General features: G+C 37.8%; 1 protein-coding gene and 1 long non-coding RNA gene across 4 annotated transcripts in view; one reads left to right on the forward strand and one right to left on the reverse strand.

Annotated features, from left to right (window-relative positions):
* The window catches only part of OSBPL8 (oxysterol binding protein like 8), a 155,768-nt gene extending 142,632 nt beyond the window's left edge, over positions 1–13,136 (reverse strand). For both annotated transcript variants that reach the window (XM_047066291.1, XM_047066290.1), the window contains exon 1: positions 12,754–13,136. The gene's annotated coding sequence lies outside the window, so the exon portion shown is untranslated. The remainder of the gene's footprint in view (positions 1–12,753) is intronic.
* Positions 13,137–13,333: 197 nt separating this feature from the next.
* Positions 13,334–24,187, forward strand: part of LOC124502643 (uncharacterized) — a 32,118-nt gene continuing 21,264 nt past the window's right edge. For both annotated transcript variants that reach the window (XR_006959963.1, XR_006959964.1), the window contains exons 1-3: positions 13,334–13,477; positions 13,986–14,154; positions 15,438–15,575. This is a non-coding gene — a long non-coding RNA (uncharacterized LOC124502643). The remainder of the gene's footprint in view (positions 13,478–13,985; positions 14,155–15,437; positions 15,576–24,187) is intronic.

Genomic DNA, 24,187 nt, shown 5'->3' on the forward strand with positions numbered 1-24,187 from the left:
AAAAAAAAAAAAGTAATAATAAAGTGCATGCTAAGTCGGCATAGTACTAACCTATGTGGCAAGCAGAACAGGTATAACTATCTTAAGATGAAACTTTAACAAAGCAGAATTTACATCCAAATAAAGGTTAACTCCATTCAGAGTAGTCATTTTTAGGGGATATTCCAAGTTGTCATCACACAAAACAATTTTGGAACTCCTCTTTTCTAATCTCTTTCTTAACCACCTTCCAAGTGACATTACAGTGATAGGTTTCATCCCTTTTGGTCTTCTGATTTTTAACTAAAAATGTCATTCCTTATTTTGATCCCTAATTTTATGTATGAGACTTGGTCTAGAATGACTTCCCACTGTTTCCGTGTATCAAATCCATCCTCAAAAAAATGTCATTTGCCACCACAGAATGTAGGTTAAAAGAATGTGACTGAGGAAACAAAAGAAACACAGAAAGAATAGTTCCAAAAGTGTTTTTGAACAACATTACTGAAATAAATCTAAATAACTGTGAACACCAGTTATCTCTTAGACACATAAGTTCTAGTATATTTAAAAATTGGTCACATTTCTACTTTAGGCACAATTCATGGATAGGCCTGACCCGTGACTTCTGGTTTTCTTGAATAACAGATGCTGTAAAGCATAAGCACATTTACTACGAACTAAAGATTAAAAAATGAAATAAATTTTAGGAATAAAATCTGGTGGTCTACTGTCACAACATGGCTTGCGGAGGCAGTTTGGTTCACTAAATAGAATATGAATATAAAATGAGATAGGCCAAGATTCAACTTCCGGCTTGGCCTCTTTGTAGCTACATGACTGAGCATGCTACTTAAATATGGAGTCTGTACAACATGAATCACGCCATTGCTAAAAATGGGAATAATGCCATCTATTTCACATCTATTATAAAGATTATATTACATAGTATATCATCTGACTAGAATTCTAGCCCTTAACATTTTCAAGGAATCCTCAAAAGAACTTAAACGGCTATCTGTTCCAAGCTCTCAATTTTACTAAGATCCACAGGACCAAGTGGTTTGCCAAGGTCACACAGTTACTTAGTAGGAAAGACAATACTTCTGGCAGGTTTCTTATTCTCCCAGTGCATTGGTTTACTAAATTAGTTGGTGTTTGTAATGTTATGTAGCCCAAGCCTGTGACAGAGGGTCTCAAAGAGCATTTTTGAGACAGTAATAAACCAAGACCACTTAAGGACAGTGCTTGCAAATAGGATACTGGCAATCATATATTAATAATTTAGTCCTACAGGTTAAATGTCTCTCTTGGATTTTAAGTCTTTGTTTTTAAAGTTAGGTACAATATTTTAAATTACAGTTAAAACTACTTGATTATGCATAAATTTCGTTTTCTTGAAAGGTTCTTTTCTAAGAAAAATATGAACCTTTTCTTAAATCAAGATACTAGGAAAAAATGAATGTGTTTCTCATTTATTAAGTATGGTAACTGGTTATAATAAACCAAAAGAGTTACCTAGTTTCCTACAAGTAAAATTAATGCCCATACTTAAGCTAAGAGTTCTTATCAAGGATCAACATTTTAAAATTCAAAATCTAGTTAATTCAAGACAATCTCAAAAAATTTTGGTATTGACTTTCTTATTCAATCCCAAAATCAGTTTCTTCATATTTTGATACAGACAGAGAATGGCTTTCTACCTTGGACATGAAAGAAAAATGAGTATCTGGGTGCCTAACTCTGGCCTAGATGCTTTTGGGTTTTGAATTGTAGGTATAAATTACCACAACCAAAGTACTCATCATCTTTAATTTATCATGTGAGAACCAAGACACATAATTATACTTTTGCATGCCAATTCAAAAGGAATCTATGAGAACCAACACAATTTTTAACACTTTAAGAATGACTACCAAAAATGAAAAACTATAAAGATAATTCTTACACTAAAATCCTGTTCCTAAAAGAAAACTAATAAATATGATGACAATGAAAACATTTTTAGAGAATACTAAAAAAGCATAGATTTTCTGAATTTAATTAAAATCATACTTTGCCCACAGACACAAAATGTTTCACTAATTTCAACTTTTGAGTTTGAAGAGGCTGTGAATTACAATACTGTGAATAAAGAAACCACAAAGATAACCAAATACATGAGACCTTGCTAGTTAAAATGTTAAATATGTTAAGCAATCAACCTTTTAAGTGTATCTCCATTTTTCCTGATGAATTTTTTGTCAGTAATGACAGGCTATTTTTTTTTTTAATTCCTACATCATAATCATAAATTCTTGGGAAAATAAATATATAAAAACCATAATCCCCCGAACAATAAAACCTTTGAAAACAGTTAAATATTATCTATATAATACTAAAGATTATATTTTGAAATTTCAGGAAGTGTAAGAAAAAGTACCAAAACTCTAAACATAATAGAAACAGTAAAGGACACCGTAACAAGCCAATCAAGAAGGAAATTGTGATAGTAGATACCTGAAAATGTTAAGGATATGTGAAAAAAGTAAAGCAAAAGACCTATAACCACTACCTAGTCCAATCTCTGAATTCTAAAAATCAAGAGTTTCAGAGAATATAAAAAAAGTTCACAAAATAATCAGTAAATAGATGTCCACTGTATTAGGGAATATTTACAACATTGACCTCCCCTGTATTAGGCAAATAAAGAGCCAACTTATTTCCTAAGCTACGTTAAATTTCAATTAAGTATTTACTGTGTAGTTCCCATAATATATAATCAGGCCAAATCTGGGGGTTTAAGCCTTCCATATCACAACCTTCTGACAGGATTTCAAATGCAAAGTAGTCAGCATTTTTAAAATCTAAATTGTAAAAACTTGATTGCAGGAGAATTATGACTCTAATCATACACACACATTTCAGCAGCAGATATCATAGATATAGAAGAAAGAATTACAAAGTCATAAGAGAAAACTTAACAAGAATAATGGGGAAATGCAGCAATACCACAGAAGAGAGGGGAAAGAAATAGATAAATTTAAATGTCTTTCCCCAGGATAATTTACAATCAATCAATCTGATATCTAAAGATTCAGTAAAGAATGGGAATAAAAAAGAGAACAGGTTAAAGAAATTTTATGACTATAAAATGAAAGAAGGAGATGAAAATTAAGGCCTTCAACGAACTAGCTAGGCAATTTAAGTTCAACATTTTTTTAAGTAAGTTTCACACCCAAAATGGGGCTTGAACTCACAACCCTGAGATCAAGACCTGAGCTGGAACCAAGAGTTGGATGCTTAATCAACTGAGCCACCTAGGCGCCCCTAAGTTCAACATTTAAAGCACCAAAGATTATAAGGTAGAAGTGAAGGAAAATAGAGAAAAATATCAGTAACTACTGAACCAAAGTAGCTATAACAATTAAGGGAGAGAAATAAATATAAAAGAATAAGCCCTCACCTATCTGGACACAGTGAAGACACAGAAAATAACATTTCTCAGTAATCAAAATATCACAAGAGCCATGGGCTTAAAGCTAATATGTTATTCTCTGGAGCAAAGTCAATATTTTATCCACAATTTTAAATGGTCTCATTCAGTTTCCAAATAACAAAGAAGAAATGGCAGAGAATCATAATGACATGTGCAAACCGGGATAGAGGACAACAAAAGGGGAATCAGAAAAACTAAGAAGCAAACAAGAATTCAAAAGGAGTACAAGTTTTAGGACCAACTGGCATACAGATATAAACACCTATACAAATTACTAATGAAGGAACATCATTATATTTTAACATAGTATCATGATCACAATTTCTATGAATAAGCCTGCATTTAAAAAAAATAATTCAATACTTCTACATATCTGACATTTAAGAAGCTAGAAAAGGACTCTAATAAAAGACGATGGACTAAATATAAAATTTCCCTCCAGTTACTCCATCCCATTGAAATAAAAATTCATACAGTTCATACAGAAAGAAGTAAAGCCATAAGAGCAAATAAATTTAAAATTGGAAATAGGGGTAGTGTGTGTGTGTGTGTATAGCTTGACATAACAAGCAGAGAAAACCACACGCCCGTTATACCCTTTAAGAGTGACACAAAAGGGTGGGAACCCATATGTGTGACAGGACCCAAGAGACGCATGATTGCAAACTAAACGATACAACAAAGGGTGAAAACTGTGGGGTAAAAAACAGAATTAAATGTTACTTGACTGTATGAGAACAACTACATTTCCCATCCCCCATCTCCAAGCAAGCACCTAAACAACTAAGGGCAACATTTGCCCCCAGGCAAAAAGACATTCTGCTTTTCTAGAAGATAAATGACTAGGAAAGACTAAAGTGAGGATGCTGGCAGAGTAATAAACCCTTTTCATCTGGCATTTAGAGGGCCAACAGGCTGGAAACTAGCTCCTCTCTCTCGTACCCTAAAACAATGCTTGCCAATAGACAGGCCCTACCTTGTACTGTCCAGCCCTGAAATGCTGTGGCTAGAGTTCCTATTCAAAGAAAAAACTAGTAGGGAAAACAGTCCAAGGAACAGGGTGGGAGAGGGGAGACTCAGACCAGAAGCCCAGTCCTTCTTTCTAAACATGAATGGACAACCAAGAAACACCAGGGATATCAGGAAAACTAATCATGAAAAATAATAATTACAAAAACAAACATAGAAAGTGACCAGAATGGAAAAAGAGATAATCGAAGCACAAAAGAACCTTATGTTTCAAAAACCTATCTTACATATTCTGAGACTAAGAGCAGCAAGTATTACAACATAAAACAGAGAAGAATGATAGGAAAAGAAAAACAGAACAAGAAAATTCACAGATTACCCACCCAAAAATATCAGACAAAAAAACTAGGGGAAAAAAATCCCCTGAACAAAGAATCACAAAATATGAAAATAAAATGAGACAAAGATGATCAATCCAAGAGAGAAAATACCTGCCTACCTAAGAGCACATAGGCAAACAAAAAAGTGAAGGTTGGAAAATAACCTAAGAGAATTTCTGAGAATTGAAGACTCTCATTTAGACAATAAGAACAACAGAGTGCCTAAAACAAATAACCAAAACAACCACCTAGGGGCACCTGGGTGGCTCAGCTGGTTAAGCATCCCTTGATTTCGGTTCATGATCTCAAGGTTCATGAGTTCAAGTCCAGCATGGGCTCTGTGCTGTCAGCTCTGTGCTTGGGATTCTCTCTCTCTCCCCCTCTCTCTCTGCCCCTCCCACCCTCTCAAAAATAAACTTTAACAACAACAACAACAAAACAAAAACAATATTAGGACAGAATAAAAAACAAATCATCTTTGAAAAAATAGTGAATTAGCCAACATATGGCTTCTAATCAGCACCCCTGGATGCTAGAAGACAACCAAGCAATACTTTCAGAGTTCTAAAGGAAAATTACTTGCAACCTACAATATTGTGCCCAGCTATCAGTCAAATGTTAGAATAGAATGGAGACAATTTGTACATAGAATAAGTTAGAAGTTTACCCATCAAACACACTTTTTCAGGAAGTTACTCAAGGACTCCAGAAAAAAGATCAAGTAAATTTAGAAAAAAAGATCTAAAATAGAATGGATTCAAGAGTACACCAAAAGGAAGTTCCCAGAAGAGACTTAAAAAGCAACTAGTGCAAACTGAAGCAGAATTAGAGGCAACTCCAGATAAATAGGGAATACAATATAAAGCACACTATGCCAAAGAATTGAGGGAAAGGGGAAACTGATTTTGACTCAGGTCATGATCCCAGGGTCATGGGATTAAGCCTTGCACTGGGCTCCATGCTGAGCTTGGAGTCTGCTTGGGATTCTCTCTCCCTCTCTCTCTGCCCCTCTCCCACTCACTCATTCTCTCTGTCTCTATCTCTGTCAAAATAAAATAAAAAGAAAACAAAAACAACATAGCTTCCTTTTTTGCATGTTCAGAAACAAACCTCTCCCATGAACTCTACCTCTCTCCTAAGAGGAGAAAAAATCTTTTAAATAAAGCTAAGTGTCTTTCAGTTTAAAGTAATTTCTTTCAGCTTAACTTGGTTAAGACAGTGGTTCTCTACCAGGGGCAATTTTGCCCCCAAGAGGACATTTAGCAATGTCTGGAGACATTTTTGGTTGTATGATCAAGGGGAGGTGCTAGTGGCATGTAATGGATAGAGGGATGCTGCTATACATACTACAATGCACAGGACAGCCACTCACAGCAAAGAATTATCCAGCTCAAAATATCAATAGTGCCAAGATGGAGAAACCTGTTTTGAGGGAACTCTTCAGACTTTTATAAAAGAACTTTCATAGTTTCTCATGGCTTCTCATTCTTATAATGGTGTCTGAGCACAGAGCATTCATGGGCACAGGAAGTATTATGATGGATCTAAATGTAGATCCATGCCCTCTGGGTCCTCATGGGCTTCAGAGTTTTAGGAGAGTCATAACGGCACATGCTGATGAGAATATTATAACAATATCCAGTGGATCTATTAACTTGGTCCCACCTCAGCTCTTGCTGGTATGTATATTCTTAGGAGCTCAACTACCTATCCTAGGCAGCCCAAGCTTACAGTTAAAGCAATACTAGCTGCTTAACAAACCCCAGATCTTCCATTAACTTTACACAATTAAAATCTCTCATTAAAATTACAATCTATTATGGGTACACTCCTCTTTGATGTACAGCTTTCTTCCACATGGTAATTTAAGGACTCTAAATCCTTCCAATCTCATGGCTCTACCACCCTCTTAAGTGCTCCTGGTTCCTTGGATCGGAAAAAAAACAGTTGGAGAAAGAACACCTGCTTTTCTGTCACTCTATGCTAAAGTGAAAACACATCATTCCATTCACATTCCACTAGTGAAAATCAGTCACGTACATGGCCCCACCTAGATGCAGGGAAGGATCACAAGGGTAGAGGAGAGAATAACAGAAATGCACTCCTAGCTGAGCAACTACTTCCCAGTGTTAACTATACTACAGCAAGAGGGAGTATCAACTGTGGTGGGCACTGAGCTGAATCTTGCAGAGCTGCCCTCCCCCCCCAACAATTACTGCATGGTCCCTCCCTTCACAATAGTAGCCTCATGACAAGCTTGCTGGCTCCCACTCTGTTAACTTCTATTTTTTTCACTAGGATTATGTGAGAACTTCTAGATCTCTTTCATACTACATAAGAACCATGGAAAACTCTGGGCCCTACTCTGCCTAAATATACCATCTTCTTCGGCCATGTCAGCACCAGACCACGTACAGGGCAATATGCTAATCAGAGGCTGTGCAGGTTGTGAACTTAAGTAGTCTGGCTCCAGAGCCTATGCTATTCGGCCTCCTTAGATTTATAAAATAATAGGTAGTAAGAGAGTAATTCTATGATCATTAATAAATATTTATAAAGCCCCCACATCTTGCAAAACAGGCTAGGAACTATTACAAACTCCCCACTATGATGCACAGCATTGTTTTTTCTTTACTTTTGACTTGCTGATTTTAAGTGCTATTACAGTCAAAACAGGCAAAAATATACAGTAGCAAGGCTGGTCTTCAGAATTTCCTCACCCCCAATCTGTACTTAAAAAATGTACCTGTGCCCTCATGTTCAAGGTGTTCTACCTGTTTACTCTTACCCAGATAATGCTACTTAGAGTGGACTGCTCTCTCCCCAGACCTACCATACTCCCACGCCATCAAAACTTACCTACCCAGATTTCATAATTTCCACAGGGGCCCGAGTCTTCTCTGTAAGAAATTATGTAATCTGATAAACTACTGTGGCACTTGGCAGTCAAAACACAAGTTGCTTTTTCAGTGGTGAAAAATTTCAATAGGATAGATTTCAATTACACAGATTTGTGACCCTCAAATATTACTATATAAATATCCTCTGTACTAAGTCTGTACGTCAGTCTTACCCTAAAAAACTATGAATTCAAAAAATTTTAACAAGTCACCTTAAAATACTATATCCATTATGTTCTTTTTTTTTTTTAATTTTTTTTAAATTTTTTTTTTTTCAACGTTTTTATTTATTTTTGGGACAGAGAGAGACAGAGCATGAACGGGGGAGGGGCAGAGAGAGAGGGAGACACAGAATCGGAAACAGGCTCCAGGCTCTGAGCCATCAGCCCAGAGCCTGATGCGGGGCTCGAACTCACGGACCGCAAGATCGTGACCTGGCTGAAGTCGGACGCTTAACCGACTGCGCCACCCAGGCGCCCCTTTAATTTTTTTTAACGTTTATTTATTTTTGAGACAGAAGGAGACAGAGTGTGAGTGGGGGAGGGGCAGAGAGAGAGACAGAGAGAGACAGAGACAGAGAGAGAGAGAGAGAGAGAGAGACAGAATGTGAAACAGGCTCCAGGCTCTGAGCTGTCAACACAGAGCTCGATGTGGGGCTCGAACCCACGAACCATGAGATCATGACCTGAGCCGAAGTCGGACGCTCAACTGACTGAGCCACCCAGGTACCCCAACATGGCAAATACTTCAAACTAGTAACTGGTACATAGCAATCAACACATATCAGCTGTTATTAGTAGTAGTATTACCAGCAACAACACCTACTAAGCTACCTGCAGGAGCTCTAACAATCTCCTTCTGAATCCATCATGTTTTTAACAATCCTAAATCAAAGGTTTCTCCTTTTTATGTGAAAAGAGTCTCCAACCCCAAAACCATTTCCTCTTTTCTTTGGTGGTTTGTGAATATGGAAGGTAGTAACTGGTGTCTTTATCATTTCAAAACTCCAGACTTTTTTTTAGTTTGTTTTTTTTTAATAATAAAATTCCCTTCCAAATATTATACAAAGGACAGATTGCTCCAAGGATTATAAACACTACAAAGAGTTCACAAAGTATAGTGAAAAATTGAGATTCATAACCAAATAGCTACCACAGCAAAAAGCTTAGATAAGAAATGATACAGAAGTCCATTAGCCTACTCAAAAAATACTGAATTCTAAAATAAAGCACACAGGTAGAGATCCACCATGGTTTATAGTCATTCAAATCACCAAAAACATAGAGGATGTTTTGGGTAATTTTTTTTTTCCTTAATAGCAGGAAAATCCCCTGTGTCTTCACAACAATGAACACATGACATGATAGGCATGGACTATTTCTTCAAAAACAAATTCTATAAAGAAGAAAAGCCTAAAGGCTCAGATTTTCAGCCACACGTATCCCTTACTTAAAGCTTTAAAAATTTAAGGCATCTAGCATTTTTCCTGGTAACATTAAAATGAAACAAGCCTCATTTCTGTCAGAAAACATTATGCTTGACTGAAAGAAAACTAAGCATCTGAAATTTTGATACTTATAAATTTAAAGGTAATTTAAAGGGTCAACTCAAAGATCAAGTAGATATGAGGTCATGATAAATACACCAAAATATTTTTTTTTCCACGTTTATTTATTTTTGGGACAGAGAGAGACAGAGCATGAACGGGGGAGGGGCAGAGAGAGAGGGAGACACAGAATCGGAAACAGGCTCCAGGCTCTGAGCCATCAGCCCAGAGCCTGACACGGGGCTCGAACTCACGGACCTCGAGATCATGACCTGGCTGAAGTCGGAGGCTTAACCGACTGCGCCACCCAGGCGCCCCTACACCAAAATATTTTTTAATAATCTAAAGACAAAGATCCATTTTAAACAATTTAACATAAAGTTCTACGTCTTAGATATTGAAGTAGGCACTTCCATACACATTATGAAACTTCATTCTCCCAATAACCATATGGGATAAGGATTATGGTCTTCCTTTTACAAATGAGATAACTAAGGCCCAGTGATTTGCCCCAAGGCACTTACTTGTATACGATTTAATCAGAAATCGTTTCAAATTTTCTGAACCCCCTAGTTCAATGCTCTTGCTTTCAGTATACCACTGTCACTTCCAAAACTCAAGTACTCTAAATCTTAGTTCTTATAAAGTGTGCCAATCTTTTTATCTGGGAGAGAGAACAGTTATAAGGGGAAGAAAAATTATTCATAATTTACCAAAAAAGACTCACTGTGCTTAATCCCATGATTACCCAGTCCAATTTAAATGCTTTGGTTCATGCTGTCTACCCCCTTAAAACACCTGCTTATCTTCAGATATACAGCTTTCTGCAAAACCTAACTCACGAATTACCTCCTCTAAGAAAGTTTCCCAGTTATGACCTGCTCCCTTCCTCCTAATCCAACATCCTTCCTTATCACCTCACTCCTTGTATCTACTTCGGACTACATTACCACACACTCCTTTTCATTCTCCTGTCCTATATCTGGAACTGTATGTTTTCATTCAGTAACTATTAAGCATTTGCAGAGTGGATGGAGAGCAAAAAAGACAGGCCCTTGCTATCATAGATGGTTTACATGGTTTGCAACTTTAAAAAAGGTAAAAATAACATGGGGTGTAAGAGTATGATCAAGGACAAGCATTCATTTCCTACAAGGCCTCTGAAGAAAGCTTTCTCCCTTGCATACTTGATAAAACTTTTCAGGGAGGAAGAAGTCTGGAAGGTCTCTCAGATCAGACCTTCAACTTCATGCCTTCGAGAAAATGAGGGAATGGAATGGGGAACCAAGATAGAAAGGACAGATCTAAAATCTCTCAGGGGTTTCCCACACGTGGACGTGAAATCTACCTCTACAGGTTAGTCCAGACATCTCTTCCTGAGTTGTATCCACAAGAAAATGATACTTTAGCTACACCTGCTCCAATCAAGCATCTCCACCAATCTCCTTGCACTCAGCCACCTTCATTATGCAGTACTCAGAGGCTTTTCAATTCAAATTGTATATATGCATTACATGTATGTCATATTCACAAGGCACAAGCAGGACTTACGCCTTCTACTTTTGAACTCTTGATGCTCCAAGATCATTGCTATAAGTGTGTTCAGCTTGGGGTATTACATTCAAATATAATACTTCAGGTGTTGCTATTAGCATAAGAATTTTCCACAAAATTTGAAAACTATATCTAAGCATCAATTCCTATTTTGTCACCCATGCTCTAAGGAACCTGCTCTTGAAGGATTATTTCTAAACCAAGTTTAAATGTAGGAGGAGTACTCACTAAAGAAATTCTGCAATTTGCTCTTTAACAAGGCCAAATTTATAAGTGCCATAAATGTGCTATAAGAAACACATCTGATTGCCTCCAAAATGTAATAATATTCTAACTGAAAAATGACAGCAGCATCTTTCCCATATCACAGATACCACACTAATATTCAATAAGAAATAAACCATAGCCATTTTTAATCAAACCATTTCTAAGCAGCTGTAACGTATTGTGGCTCAAACGGTTCACATGGAAATTGACCGCAACAACCTAATCTCCATAATTAAAGACCTAAAAAGTAATTCTTATGTTTCATCTATTCCCTTTCCCAGCACTTTGAACAGGCATATTGTAGTCATCTCATACACAGTTACTAACAAAAAAGGGGCAACAAATATGTAAAATTAGCTATATCTTCTATAAAGGACAAACTGCATACCCTTACTCTCCCTTCCCCAACCTGTTCTATAAAACTAGTATGACCTTAATTTCACTGTAAAACAGGTTCTAGCAAGCATAAAAATTGACCATAGTCGCTAAGCATGATCAACTTTAGATAACACCTGATGGAATGAAGAAGCCCTAACAAGCAATTCACCCATGTCTCTCCACAATCCTTGCTTTCTTTGGAATCCTAAGGGAGGCAAAAACAAAAAACCCAAAAAAACAAAACAAAAAAAAAAAAACGAAAAAAAACAACCACACACACACCAAACCTGTTTTAAATGATTATCTGAAAAGACCTAAAGTGGCATTAATTTGAGGCTAAGTTTCAGGGGGCATAAATAAAAACTAATAACCCTACCATACATAGGACATTCTAATACTAATTAGAAGTCAGCTCCTCTAGGATTAGAAAGGCAAAAACTTCATTAAACTATTGAACGCAAATATGCTTACACCATAAGTTAGAGAAGTTTTCCCATCTGTTTAAATAGGCGCCCAAGTTATCTATTATTTCAAACAGCATTTAGATAAAATGAAATTAGGCAAGTTCCCCAAGGCAGATGTCTTTCATAAGGAAGAGTGTGTTAAATGACTTTTGTGAATGGAAAATCTGCAAGTACTGTTGCTTCACTCAGCTGGTCTTGAGTGGGTGGCTCAATGAACCAGAAGCATGCTCCAATGGAAGCTCCTTAGAACCGGATTCCACCCTTGAGAAAAGGCTTGGAAACAAACAATACATTTAAAAGTACAGCAAAGGCTTCGCCTTCCTCCCATGTTACAAGGAGGCCACAGGAACTGAGTTGAGAGCAACAACACCGTGTCACCGTGTCGGCTCTGCAAGGGCGGGTGCGGTCTGCGGTGCGCGGCACAGCCTCCTCTAGGGCTGTCACAGGAAAACTGGAGCCTCGCCTTAACCGCACCAAGTGACAAAGCGCCAGCTCTCCCCCGGGCGGGTGCTTCCGGCGAGACCCCGAGGTCGGCCCAAACTTCGGGAAGAGTCACTCGGGGCAGTCAAAATGCTCTTACCAACCCCCCCCACCGCCCCTTCCGCGGCTATGTAAGGTTTGCAGACGCACGTCCTGTGGGCCCCAAAATACTCCACCCCCGCCAGCCTTTGGAATCCCCCACTCCGAAAAGGGACAAAGGAGCCAAAGAGGAACTCTCCCGCTCGGGGAGTCCCCACTGGCCCGAGCTCAGAACGTGGGGATGGGGGTGCAGTCTCCCGGAGGGGTGCGGACCCGCCACCACCCCCCCCCCCGACCCAGGGACCGGCGTGACACTCACCGGTGCGGAGCCCCCGGAGAGGCGGGGAGGAGCAGGCCGATTCCTCCGGGGCCCTGCACGCGCCCGGGCGGACCCCAACTTCTCTCGGCTGCTGTCGCCGGAGGCAGCTAGGGCGCGAGCCCAGACCGAGGGCGCTGGCTCGCGGCCGCGGAGGCGCTGCCGGCTCAGCCCGCGAGGGGGGCGGGAACTCGCGGCCCGCGGTCCTCTGGCCAGGGCGGGCTCCACTTTCCCTCCGTCCGCCGGCTACTGGCTGCGACCACTGCCGCGGCGAAAGCTAACGCTGCAGCCACTCGGGCTACAGCTCCCACCACCGCCTGGCCCCGAGCGCGTCGCGGCCTAATGTTGTCATGCGCCGCGTCGCCGCTTCTCTCAGCACCCACAGCCGCCAAGATCCTCTACATTCGGGCGCCCTCCCCCTCCAGGCCCCGCCCCCAGCTCGCGGGCTCCAGCCACCAGCCCCCCTCCCCTCTTTCCCGTCACGTGACGGCGCGCGGAGGCGGCCGCGGAGACGCCTCCCCGGCGGGCCGGGAGGGAGTCGCGCGGGAACAACTGTCAACACCTAGTTCTGCCAGAGTCTTATCGCATCCGAATTGCCTCCGCACACCCGAGGGCGGCTTCGGGATTCGAGCCCACCGCCGCCCGCCCGTGATCTACTGAGGCGTGGTCTGGACCGGTCTTGCAGGGCCCTGCCTAACCTGAGAAGACTGCACAATAGAGCTCACTGGTATTGGCCCAGGACCCCACGCCCACTCGGAGGCTCGGAGGCCCGGAGGCCCGAGCTTGAGACCCGCCTCTGCTTGACTAAAGTTTTAGACAAACAAAGGAAAAAAGAAGGCATCGTGGTGTCTGGCTTGAAAAGCAGTAACAAATTGTTCCTATTTCTAGTACCACGTTAATTGTGGCATTTAATTTTTACTGTCTTCCTCATTAGAGTTTGGTTTTTGTTTTTTTTTTTGTTTGTTTGTTTTGTTTTGTTTTAGGAAAGGATGGTGTGTCTCAATCACGCTGGGATGAAAATAGCCTAGCAAACTTATTTTTGTTCCTAGTCAGGTTCAGCATCCTTCGTGCCAGTTCTACAGTCATTAAGTCTCACAATGTGTTAGGTTGGTGGCAGTTTAAACAGATCCACAGGATTTGGCAATTCGTTGCAATTTTAAAATAAAGCCTAATCTTTTTTTTTTTTTTTAAGTACCTAACTTTTGGACGTAAACTTGCTTTCCTTTTAAACCCAGGTCCGAGGAACTCTCCCCGCCTACCGCTGGTGATGAGAGGAAAAGAATAGAAATGCCAATCGCCAGAGGAAAGAAAGTAACAATACAGAAATGAAGGAAGTAGAAAAGCAGAAAGATCATAATCAAACCCTGCCAACCATGCAAGCACATGAGAAAGTTTTCTCAGTTTGTAAGTCATTTTTCCTTCTGGCCCAGAACTCAGGGTTTTTGCTTAAGCATGTTTTATGCCCTCATTACGTTTTCTTAACAAGACCTCAAAAAGCATTCTGATCACCTGGATACTTGAATAACCAATAGAGTTTGGCCTATATGATCGTAATTATCAATGCATTTCATGACACACTAAGAAATAGACTTTAGGACTCACCGTTATTTCATGTGAAGAAAGAAAAATACTGCCATTTAAACTATGCAAAGCCACTGATATTTTTTAGGACACATCTTGAATTCAGAGATGTTAAAATGTGAGAAACAATGGGTCTTGGAATCTATGAGATACTGTAATGAGCTGGTGTTCCAATGAGGGAAAGATTCTACAGGTTCTGTTCTGAAGTCTGAGATACTGTATTTGTAGTTCAAATAAATACGAGAAAAGTTTTATTATTGTGTGAATGACACTAACTCAGTAACTTTGGAGTTTGGCATCAGATTGAAATGTCTTCTATTTTCTAGAGCACTATTTTTTAAATTGACTTAAAATTCAATTTTATTTTTTAACAAATAGGCTGGAATGGAATAGAATATAAAGATCAGAGTACACATTTAGTGTGGACAAGAAATTGCTTTGTGAAATTTTTGTTTCATTTGCGGGGAAGGATAAGAATGTGTCCTACGTTGTGATTTAAACTGTGTTTCTTAGTGTGAGTTGCAATCAAATAGATTTGAAAAAGAATGTTCTTGGAGCACAAATAACATGCAAAATATACCCTCTGGGCTCTGTTTCTCTGGTTCTTTTCCTTTACTCTGGGAACTGAAACTACAGATCAGTAAAATAAGGCAAATCTCCTTGACAATCCTCTCCTGCGTCAGCCCAAATTTCTTCTATTGGTTGTTGAAAATAAACAGTCTTTTGTTGGAACAGAAAGCACCGTTCTGGAAGCAAGGTGGTGGTGGTTTACAGACTCTGCTAATTAGATGTGTGACTGGATGAATTACTCTGCATATCAAGCTCTGATAAAAAGTAGGGAGTTGGGGGGGGCGCCTGGGTGGCTCAGTTGGTTAAAGCGTCCAACTCTTGGTTTTGGCACAGGTCTTGGTTTCAGCTCAGGTCATGATCTCACAGTTTGTGAGTTCAAGGCCTGCATCAGGCTCCACACTGATGGCTGAGAGTCTGCTTGGGATTCTCTCTCTCCCCACCCCCCCCCTCAAATAAATAAATTAATTTTTAAAAAAAGTAGGGAGTTGGACTATATGCTGTTTAACCAATGTTATTCAACCTTTTTTTTTTTTCAGTGAATGATATTCACATTGGAAACAAACAGCCAGAATTATGCAAATTATTGTCTGACTACCTATAACTCCTATCAACCACACTCAAAAAAAAAAGTCAATGCAAGTTCATGAAAGTGAAGATATTATGGGACAACAAATGTAAGTATATCTTTTGTAATTGTATTTTAACTGTTGCTAGTAATAGTTGCTTGTCATGAATGATGATTTTGACATACCTCACAATTGATTGCAACAAAATGATGTATCAATACATTGCAAATGAGAAATACATACTTTTCAGATCCTTTCACATCTAATATCGTATGATTTCAGGAAATGATCAAACTAGCATTTTGATGTAATCACAACATAAACAGAAACTGTAATGTGTGATCCTGTGCTATAACTGAAAAATATCCTAAAACTCCCATTTGCTATGTTTATATACCCTGCAAGTTTGCTACTCTTAAAATTATTTTGAGAATAATATTTTTAATAAAACTTTTTAATATAATTGTCCAATTTTATTATAACTATTCCATTTTAACTCCAGTAAGAATCTCTTATGCCTAGTGTTTAATTCATTGTACATTTCTGACAATCAGAAGTTCTTTTTCCAAATCAGTTAAAGCACTGACAGGCACGATAATTTTTCCCACAGAATATACATCATCCCTGACCTAGAATGAGAGAGATTGGCTTGAAGTTGTTTTCTGTTTTTTTGTTTACTTTTCCCTATCCATTTAGACATTTATGTTGCCAAAGATTGCTAATGAAGATTTTAGGTTAAAATCCTCATTTTCTCAGAGAAGATTGACAGTAACCTCAAACATAAATAAGGTATTCAATACAACTTTGAAGACTGTGGTAGATTATGTTATTACTCTTGGCCATGTAACTTGCTCTAACGAATGGCTTATGAGCAGATGTAACACATGCCAACTGCTTTTTTGAGTGCAACATTTAGGTCAATCTCTTGGTCTTGTGCTGCCTGGCCATGAGAAAGGCGTGTTCCAAATAGGGTCTCAGAATGAGAAAATACGTGGAGCAGACCTGAAACTGACCTTTAGAGCAGTACACCAGCAGCTGACCTGCAGCTACTAACATGAAGCAAGAGTGAATCATAAATATTTGTTGTTCTAAATCACAGAGATTTTTGAAATTGTTATATAGTATAATCTCACAAATCAGCTTAAGTGAATTTAAGCCAACAGATAAGTGGTTCTAAGGCTAAATGCACTGTAGAACAATAATAATCTTCAATGTAATTAAACAAAATAATAGACATCTACAAGGTGCCTGGCTGGCTCAGTCGGTTAAGTGTCCGCCTCTTGGTTTCCACTCAGGTAATGATCTCATGGTTTGTGGGTTCGAGCCCCATATCAAGCTCTGTGCTGACAGCACAGAGCCTGCTTAAGATTCTCTCTCTCTCTCTCTCTCTCTCTCTCTCTCCCTCTCCCTCTCCCTCTCCCTCTGCTCCTCCCCCACTCAAGCACATGTGCATCCCCAGACTCCCTAAATAAATAAATTAATTAATTAATTAATAGACATCAACTAGATATGTGGTAAGCACCCAACCAAAAATTTATATTAGGGGCTCCTGGGTGGCTCAGTCAGTTAAGCATCCGACTTCAGCTCAGGTCACAATCTCACAGTTCATGAGTTTGAGCCCTGTGTTGGGCTCTGTGCTGCCAACTCTGAGCCTGGAGCCAGCTTCAGATTCTGTGTCTCTTTCTCTCTCTGCCCCTTCCCCACTCGTACTCTTTCTCTCTCCCTCCCTAAAATGTAAGCATTAAAATAATTTAAATAAATTAAAAATTTTTTATATTAAAAAAGTAATCTGGGGTGCCTGGCTGACTCAGTTGGTTAAGCGTCCAATTCGGCCCAGGTCACGGTCTCGGGGTTCGTGAGTCTGAGCCCTGCGTCAGGCTCTGTGCTCACAGCTCAGGGCCAGGAGCCTGCTTCGTATTCTGTGTCTCCCTCTCTCTGTGCCCCTTCCCCAGCTCACACTCTGTCTCTCTCTGTCTCAAAAAGAAATAAACATTAAAAAAAAAAGTCTATTTGAAAAATCTACAGATTTTTTTGCCAAGTATTTACATATTGATTTTAAGTATTTCTGTTTAATATTATTTGTCTTAAATATCCCTCAATGAAAATTTGGATAATAAAATACAAAGAATATAGGCTTGTATTTCTGGCAATATCATGGCTTATATACCTCACTCAGTGATCACACTGGAAACAAAAATCCAGGAAAAATGTTTTAAATTCTATTAAATGTATTGATTAACTGGTAATAAAGAAATTAGTAGTTCAAAATTGGAATGAAGGCAGAAACCTAGATAGAGAGTTTCACTCCAAATGACCCCAAGGGCATTTGCCAAATCCAGTTAACATGAGCTTTGGTGTTCATGGCCTTATAAAAGACAAAACCCATGACCTGCCCTATGCCCACAGAAAGCTGCAGTTCCAAGGATTATTCACTTACTGTAAAGATGTATTAGAAATAAACTTGCCCCTTAGTAGCATACACACCTCTCCCCTATATTCTACAAAGAAAATTACTGTCTTAAACGTGGCACCTAGTGGAGAGGGGAAAAGCAAAATCATATCTGAGAATTTAGACTCACAATCCAGCTCTTATGCACACAAAAAAATATAACTTGAATTCATATTACCTGGATGATCCCAGAAGGTATTCAGCTGATAATTGAGAAGAATGTTTGACTGATAGTACTTTCAGACATCTGGCAGAAGCAAATGCCAGTCCTCTCTGGAGGAACCCATCTTCAATTTAAGCCTTAAAGAATAATAAGTAAAAGTCTTAGGAAAATAGCTCACATTTTAAAAAATAACAAGCACAGAAGAAAATAAGGCACCATTAGTGAGAAACAGTGAACATAAGATAGCAAAAATATTTAAAAAGACTTCAGATATTGAAATTACCAGACACAGACTATAAAATAACTATATAAAATATGAATAAGGGAATAAAAGATGACCTTGAAAATACATACACAAAACAAGAAAGTATAAAGAATAATCAAAGATATTTTTTAAATGGAACTTAAAGAATTAAAATATATAAGTTATTAAAATTTAAAACTCAGGGGACACATTTAATAGTCTATTTGACATAGCAGAAGTACAATTTAATGAACTGGGAGGTAGAGATGAAGAAGTTGCCCAAATGCAATAGAAAAAGAAAAAAATGAAAAATATAAAAGAGACTTTATGTGACATTGAAGACATTGTGAGAAAGCCTGAAATAAATTGATACTCCAAAAGAATAGGAAAGAAAAAAATGTGGCAGAAGCAATATTAGACATGATAATGGTTGAAAACTTTCCAGAACTGATGAAAGATTCCAATTCACAGGTTAAGAAGTCCCCCAGATCCCAAGCAAATTAAAGAATAATAAATCTACACTTATATACATTACAGCAAAACCATAAAACACCAAAAAACAAAAGGAAAAGAAAACTTTGAAATTAGTGGAGAAAAAAATAGATTATTCTCAAAGTGTCTGGTAATCGACCTTCATTAGTAACAACAGAATCAGAAGACCATGGAATAACACCTTCAGTGGGCTAAAAGAAAATCCAATGCCTATTTGAAGAGGTCTTTTAAGAAAGAGGCCAGGGGTGCCTGGGTGGCTCAGTTGGTTAAGCATTAGACTCTTGACTTTAGCTCAGGTCATGATCTCACGGTCATGAGATTGAGTCCTGCATCATGAGATCCAGCCCCAAGTTTGAATCAGGGCTGGGTGTGGAGCCTGCTTAAGATTCTCTCTCCTCTCCCTCTGCCCTTTCTCCCCCACCACAAAAAAAGAATGGGGCCAAAACAAAGGCATTTTTAGGCCGACAAAAGCAGAGTTTGCTGCTAATAGTGATTCTCACTAATAGAAAGTCTAAAGAAATTTCTCTTCAGACAAAAATAAAATGATCCCCCTATAAAAGATCTGGAGTTAAGACTGAAGTAAGAGCATTGAAAGTGGTAAATACTTGCATGAATCTAAAACCCACCAACTATGCAAAACAGAATTGTTAAAATTATTTAATAATATTTTTAAAAGAAAATATAGCTATCACTCATATTCCTAACATCAGAATAAGTCCAATCAGATTCTTACCTTATACCTACTATTAAACAGACCTCATCAGAGCAAGTATTTTTCCCATTTGTATTATTATTTCCATCTGGTATATGCCCTTAAAAGCAAAAACACTAGGGGCACCTGTGTAGCTCAGTCGGTTAAGCATCTGACTCTTGATTTCAGCTCAAGTCATGATTTCATGGTTGGTGGGATAGGGCTATGCATCTTGCTCTGTGCTGACTGCACTGAGCCTGCTTGGGATTCTCTCTCCCCATCTCTCTCTCTCTGCCCCTCTCCCACATGCTCTTTCTCTCTCTGTAAATAAATAAAAATTTTTTAATTGAAAAAAAGCAAAAGCACTAAACATTTTCATTTATTTTTTTCTCTTATCCATATAGGCAAAACTATATTAATATTTTATTGATATTCTCTTTTTAAATAACTGTACTGCTGTAGCATTTTAAGTGTTTTTCTTCATGACATTTTTATTTCAAATTTGCATAATGTACCAGCGGAGATGATTTATTAATAATCAGACTAAGAAATTAGCATATATTTAGGAGATCATGATTTAGAGTAATAGAGTATTAGAGTTATTTTTCACATATCTATGAAGAATTAATGAGTCCCACCATAGAAGTCTAAAAATGAAAGTTCATCATAACAAATTATATAATTATGTATTCACAGGTTAAGGGCAATTAAGTCTTATTGGAAAGCTCTGCCTACCCTTTCCACCCACATTGCCTATTCAAAATTAGATGCATGCTATGACTTTTAACACTATCTCTGGAAATAGTTAGAAAATTTATGCTCAGGCTGTAAAGATTGACTCCTGAGGTTTAAGTCAGCCCAGGGGGCATCCTGAATTCCAAATAAATTTTTAAATGAAGAAGAAGAACCCATTTCTTTCTGATATCTACCTGGACTACACATTCCCAGCTATAAGTATGGTTTTCATTTCAATTTCAAGAGAGCATAGGGGTGCCTGGCTGGCTCAGTTAATGGAGTATACAACTCTTGATCTCAGGGTTGTGAGTTCAAGTCCCATGTTGGGCATGGGACCTACTTAAAATAAGAAAAAGAATTTTTAAAAAGACAAAGTGTATAAAAAGCTGTTTGTCACAATTATGTAAACATGAAAAGCATAGGATGCATAATTCCTTAAATTTCCAGAGTTATGGTAACTACAATGCAGAGAAATTATAACTTACTTTTTTTTTTTTACCAAAGCTTTACTCTCTTTGTTTTCCTCAACCACATGAGATTATTTGAAACATACTTACTTCTTTAATGCTTTCTTGATGAAACCAAATCTATAATTTCACTGCAGAATGTCCAAATGAATTCCCTTTCTTTATAGTTTTTAATGTTCAAGAGATTCTATATTATACTAGTATAGATTATTCCAGTTAGCTTTGTCCAATCTGTATTATACATCTATAAACTTTCTGACAGTTCACAAGTAATTCATATAAACTAGATTGTACATTAATTCTTTCAATTTAATAAGTTATCAGTTTATACTGGGTCCAAGGCCCATCCTAGTTACAAAAAAAATTAAGTATCTGTAAGTTACTCCACCTCTTTTCTGAAATGAATAGGAAGCTATCAAGAGACTTGCCCTATAAACTAACAGTGTTTCAAAACTCTCATTTCTGTTGTTCTCTGCTGGGAATGAAAGTTCCATACACACAACATCATCAGGTAGAAATCTCCATACCACTCCCAACAAGGGCAGGTGTTACCTAGATGCCTTTTGTCAAATCTCCTAAGTATTTATTATCTTTCTAACTCCTCCAGAACACTGGTACCCAAAGGTGACAAGGTGAAGAAAGAAGACACCTATCCTATATTCCAGTAATGTCTGTCCAATGCATTCTTGTCAGGTTCATCCCTCTGTTCTAAGCCCTGTTGATATTTTCCCTTAGTTGTTTTCTGTCAATTCCCATGGGAGCCTAACTTTTGCCTGCTATTATATGCACAGACAGCTGAGACCAGACTCCCAATCCAATTCTGCCACCGGTTTCCTTTAACCCTTAATCCCTATAACACCCTCCTGGAAATGGACTGGAGTTGGGATACATCTATTTATGATTTCATTTTTAAATGTCAGCTCCTTTCCAGAGATGGCCAAATACTTCACTGCTTGTGGTCCTACGGTGTTGATTACTTCTGACTATCTTTTGCTGTCAGCCAATAGTCTTGGACCTGACATTGTTTGCATCCCAACCCCTCCTTCCTGAAGTTATTACAAAAGTAGTACACCATGAAGACAATTATCTCAACTAAGAACAGGGAAAATTATAGAGGAAAATGACCTTTATGCCAAAATAAGGTCAAGAAAAAAAAGGAAGTTACTATTAACGTATTAAAATAGACTCATTCGACATATCAACCAAATGCAATGCGTGGACCTCTTTTAGATTCTGATTCAAAGCACTTTTACAAAAGACATTAATGAGACAACCAGGGAAATATTAATACTAGTTGGATATTACCTGATATCAAGGAATTATTGTTAATTGTTTTAGATATGATAATGATATTTGATTACGGTGTTTTTAAATGTCTCATTATCTAGAGACACATGCTATATAATTGGGCCCATGCTTTAGGGAAAAAAAAATCCTTCATATTATGTCACTTTCTTTTCTCTACCTGTAGGTCAAATCCATGGGCATGTACTCTACACCTACTACTTGTTATTTTCTACCTGTAAGATAGTAATCATTTCCTCTTTGTCGTGTCTATGATTATTTTTTGGTAAAAGTATTCAAGTCAAAAGCAACTCATGCAATCTGTTATTTGCTCCAAACCTCTGTTAAGCCATGGTGAAAGGCCAAACATCATATGAACTGTGGTAAATAAATCTGATTAAGCACGTTAACATGTTCAAATTTATATAAAGCCTTCTGCAAATACAGATTAGAGATGCTAAGAAGCAGATGTACTGATCTCCTTGGCATTCACATGATTCAGCTACAAATAGAATTTGAACAGATTCCAAATGCACAACTGTCAAATTCATAAAAAGTAGCAACAAAAAGTCAAGTGAAAGTTTAAGCTTTGCCTGACTAGCACTGACTGTTTTCGGGGGGGGGGGGAGTTGAAAGTATTCTGTTAATGTTTTATTTCTTCAGTGCTAATATTTGACAAGAACTAAGTGCTTTCATTTTATGCATGGATGTTCCCATTAGGTTAGCAGTTATAATCCAGAAACTGTTATGAGTTAATATCACTATCAAGTCCAAAGAAAAATCTCAATCAATTTAATCAATGTTACAAAGCTTATCAATATAACTTTGACTCACTGTACTAGTACAGTATAGTGCAGTTAACCTCCACCTCTAAAGTCAGATATATCTCAGTTCTAATGTTAGCCCTGCCATTTACTAGCCCTGCCACCTCACCCAGCCTCTTTCCTCATCTGTAAAGTAGAGTTAAAATTTTTTTTATTTTACAGTGTTGTTATGAGAATTAACTCAAGAAACATAAATTATTATGATTACTATCTTTGGGGAATATTACATTGTACACAATTTTACTAACTGTATTTTCACTTTACTCAGTGGTAAAAACAATTACACACAGACTGTATACTCTACCAACCTTACGTTGATACCAAGGCTTTGTGGCAGCTGGCCCAGTTCTGAGAATTATAGAATATACATAGATGGGCATAACCTCAGGCTACAGAAGTAGATTTATCTAAGAATCTGTACATTCCCCGATTTAGGTATCAGTCTCACATGTGATGTAAGAATGAAAGCTTCTTCTACAGCAATCAGGAGATAGACTCAACTTCAGAGTTTTGTTTTCCATTCAAGTAAGACTTCAAACAGCCTTTAGAGTGTTGCAGTACATGGAGTCCACACTCTAAGCCAATCCCCTCTTGCCAAACTTATTTCTTAAGTTTACTATAATTCGGTTTACTATGAATCATAGTAAAAAAAATTTATCTTTAAGCACAATACAGGAATACATGCATTTCCTTATTCTTCTACCCTCACAATATTTCTGATATTCAATAGAATATCCAGGATATCTTGTTTATGATATTCAGTAGATGTAAAAATCGCTTTTTGAAATGTTTTAAAGATATCAGATGTAGAGATTTGGTGGATTCAAATTAAATATTTGGGGCTAGAATATTTATAGGTGATGTAGTATATTGTTTTTACAGCATCTTTCATGCTATTTGATTGATTCATAGTTATTGATGCTCAGACTGATGATTGAATTAATGATATGGCAGTCTCATTTCTACTTTATAAACTTGTGACTGGGAAGTAATTTGTTTGGTATTACTTTGATACTATGCATATGCCCAGTTCCCCTTCTATAAACCTCATGTTTTAACCCTTGTTGTAAACCCTTGAACAAGTCAATAGTCTAATAAAAATTGCAAAATAATTTTAATTCCATTATTCATTTTATATTCTGACATTTTTTCAGTAAAATAGAGCTTGCCTTTATACCTAGTACTATTTGGTTACCTTAAAATATGGTTTATGCAGGAAAGGAAAAATAAATAATTCCTTACTTTTAGTTAGTAATCTTCAGAGAAAAGATAACTTGGAGACTAATGGGAAAATCTGAATTTGGGTTTTAGGTAAGATTAAAATTCATTTATTGGAAAGTTAGAGATTGTTAATTTTTAAAAAGCAAGTTG

This window comes from Lynx rufus, unplaced genomic scaffold (genome assembly GCF_022079265.1).
Source record: "Lynx rufus isolate CCGP_SWC_20201006 ecotype Redwood Valley unplaced genomic scaffold, mLynRuf1.p SCAF_7, whole genome shotgun sequence".
Taxonomy (NCBI): domain Eukaryota; kingdom Metazoa; phylum Chordata; class Mammalia; order Carnivora; family Felidae; genus Lynx; species Lynx rufus.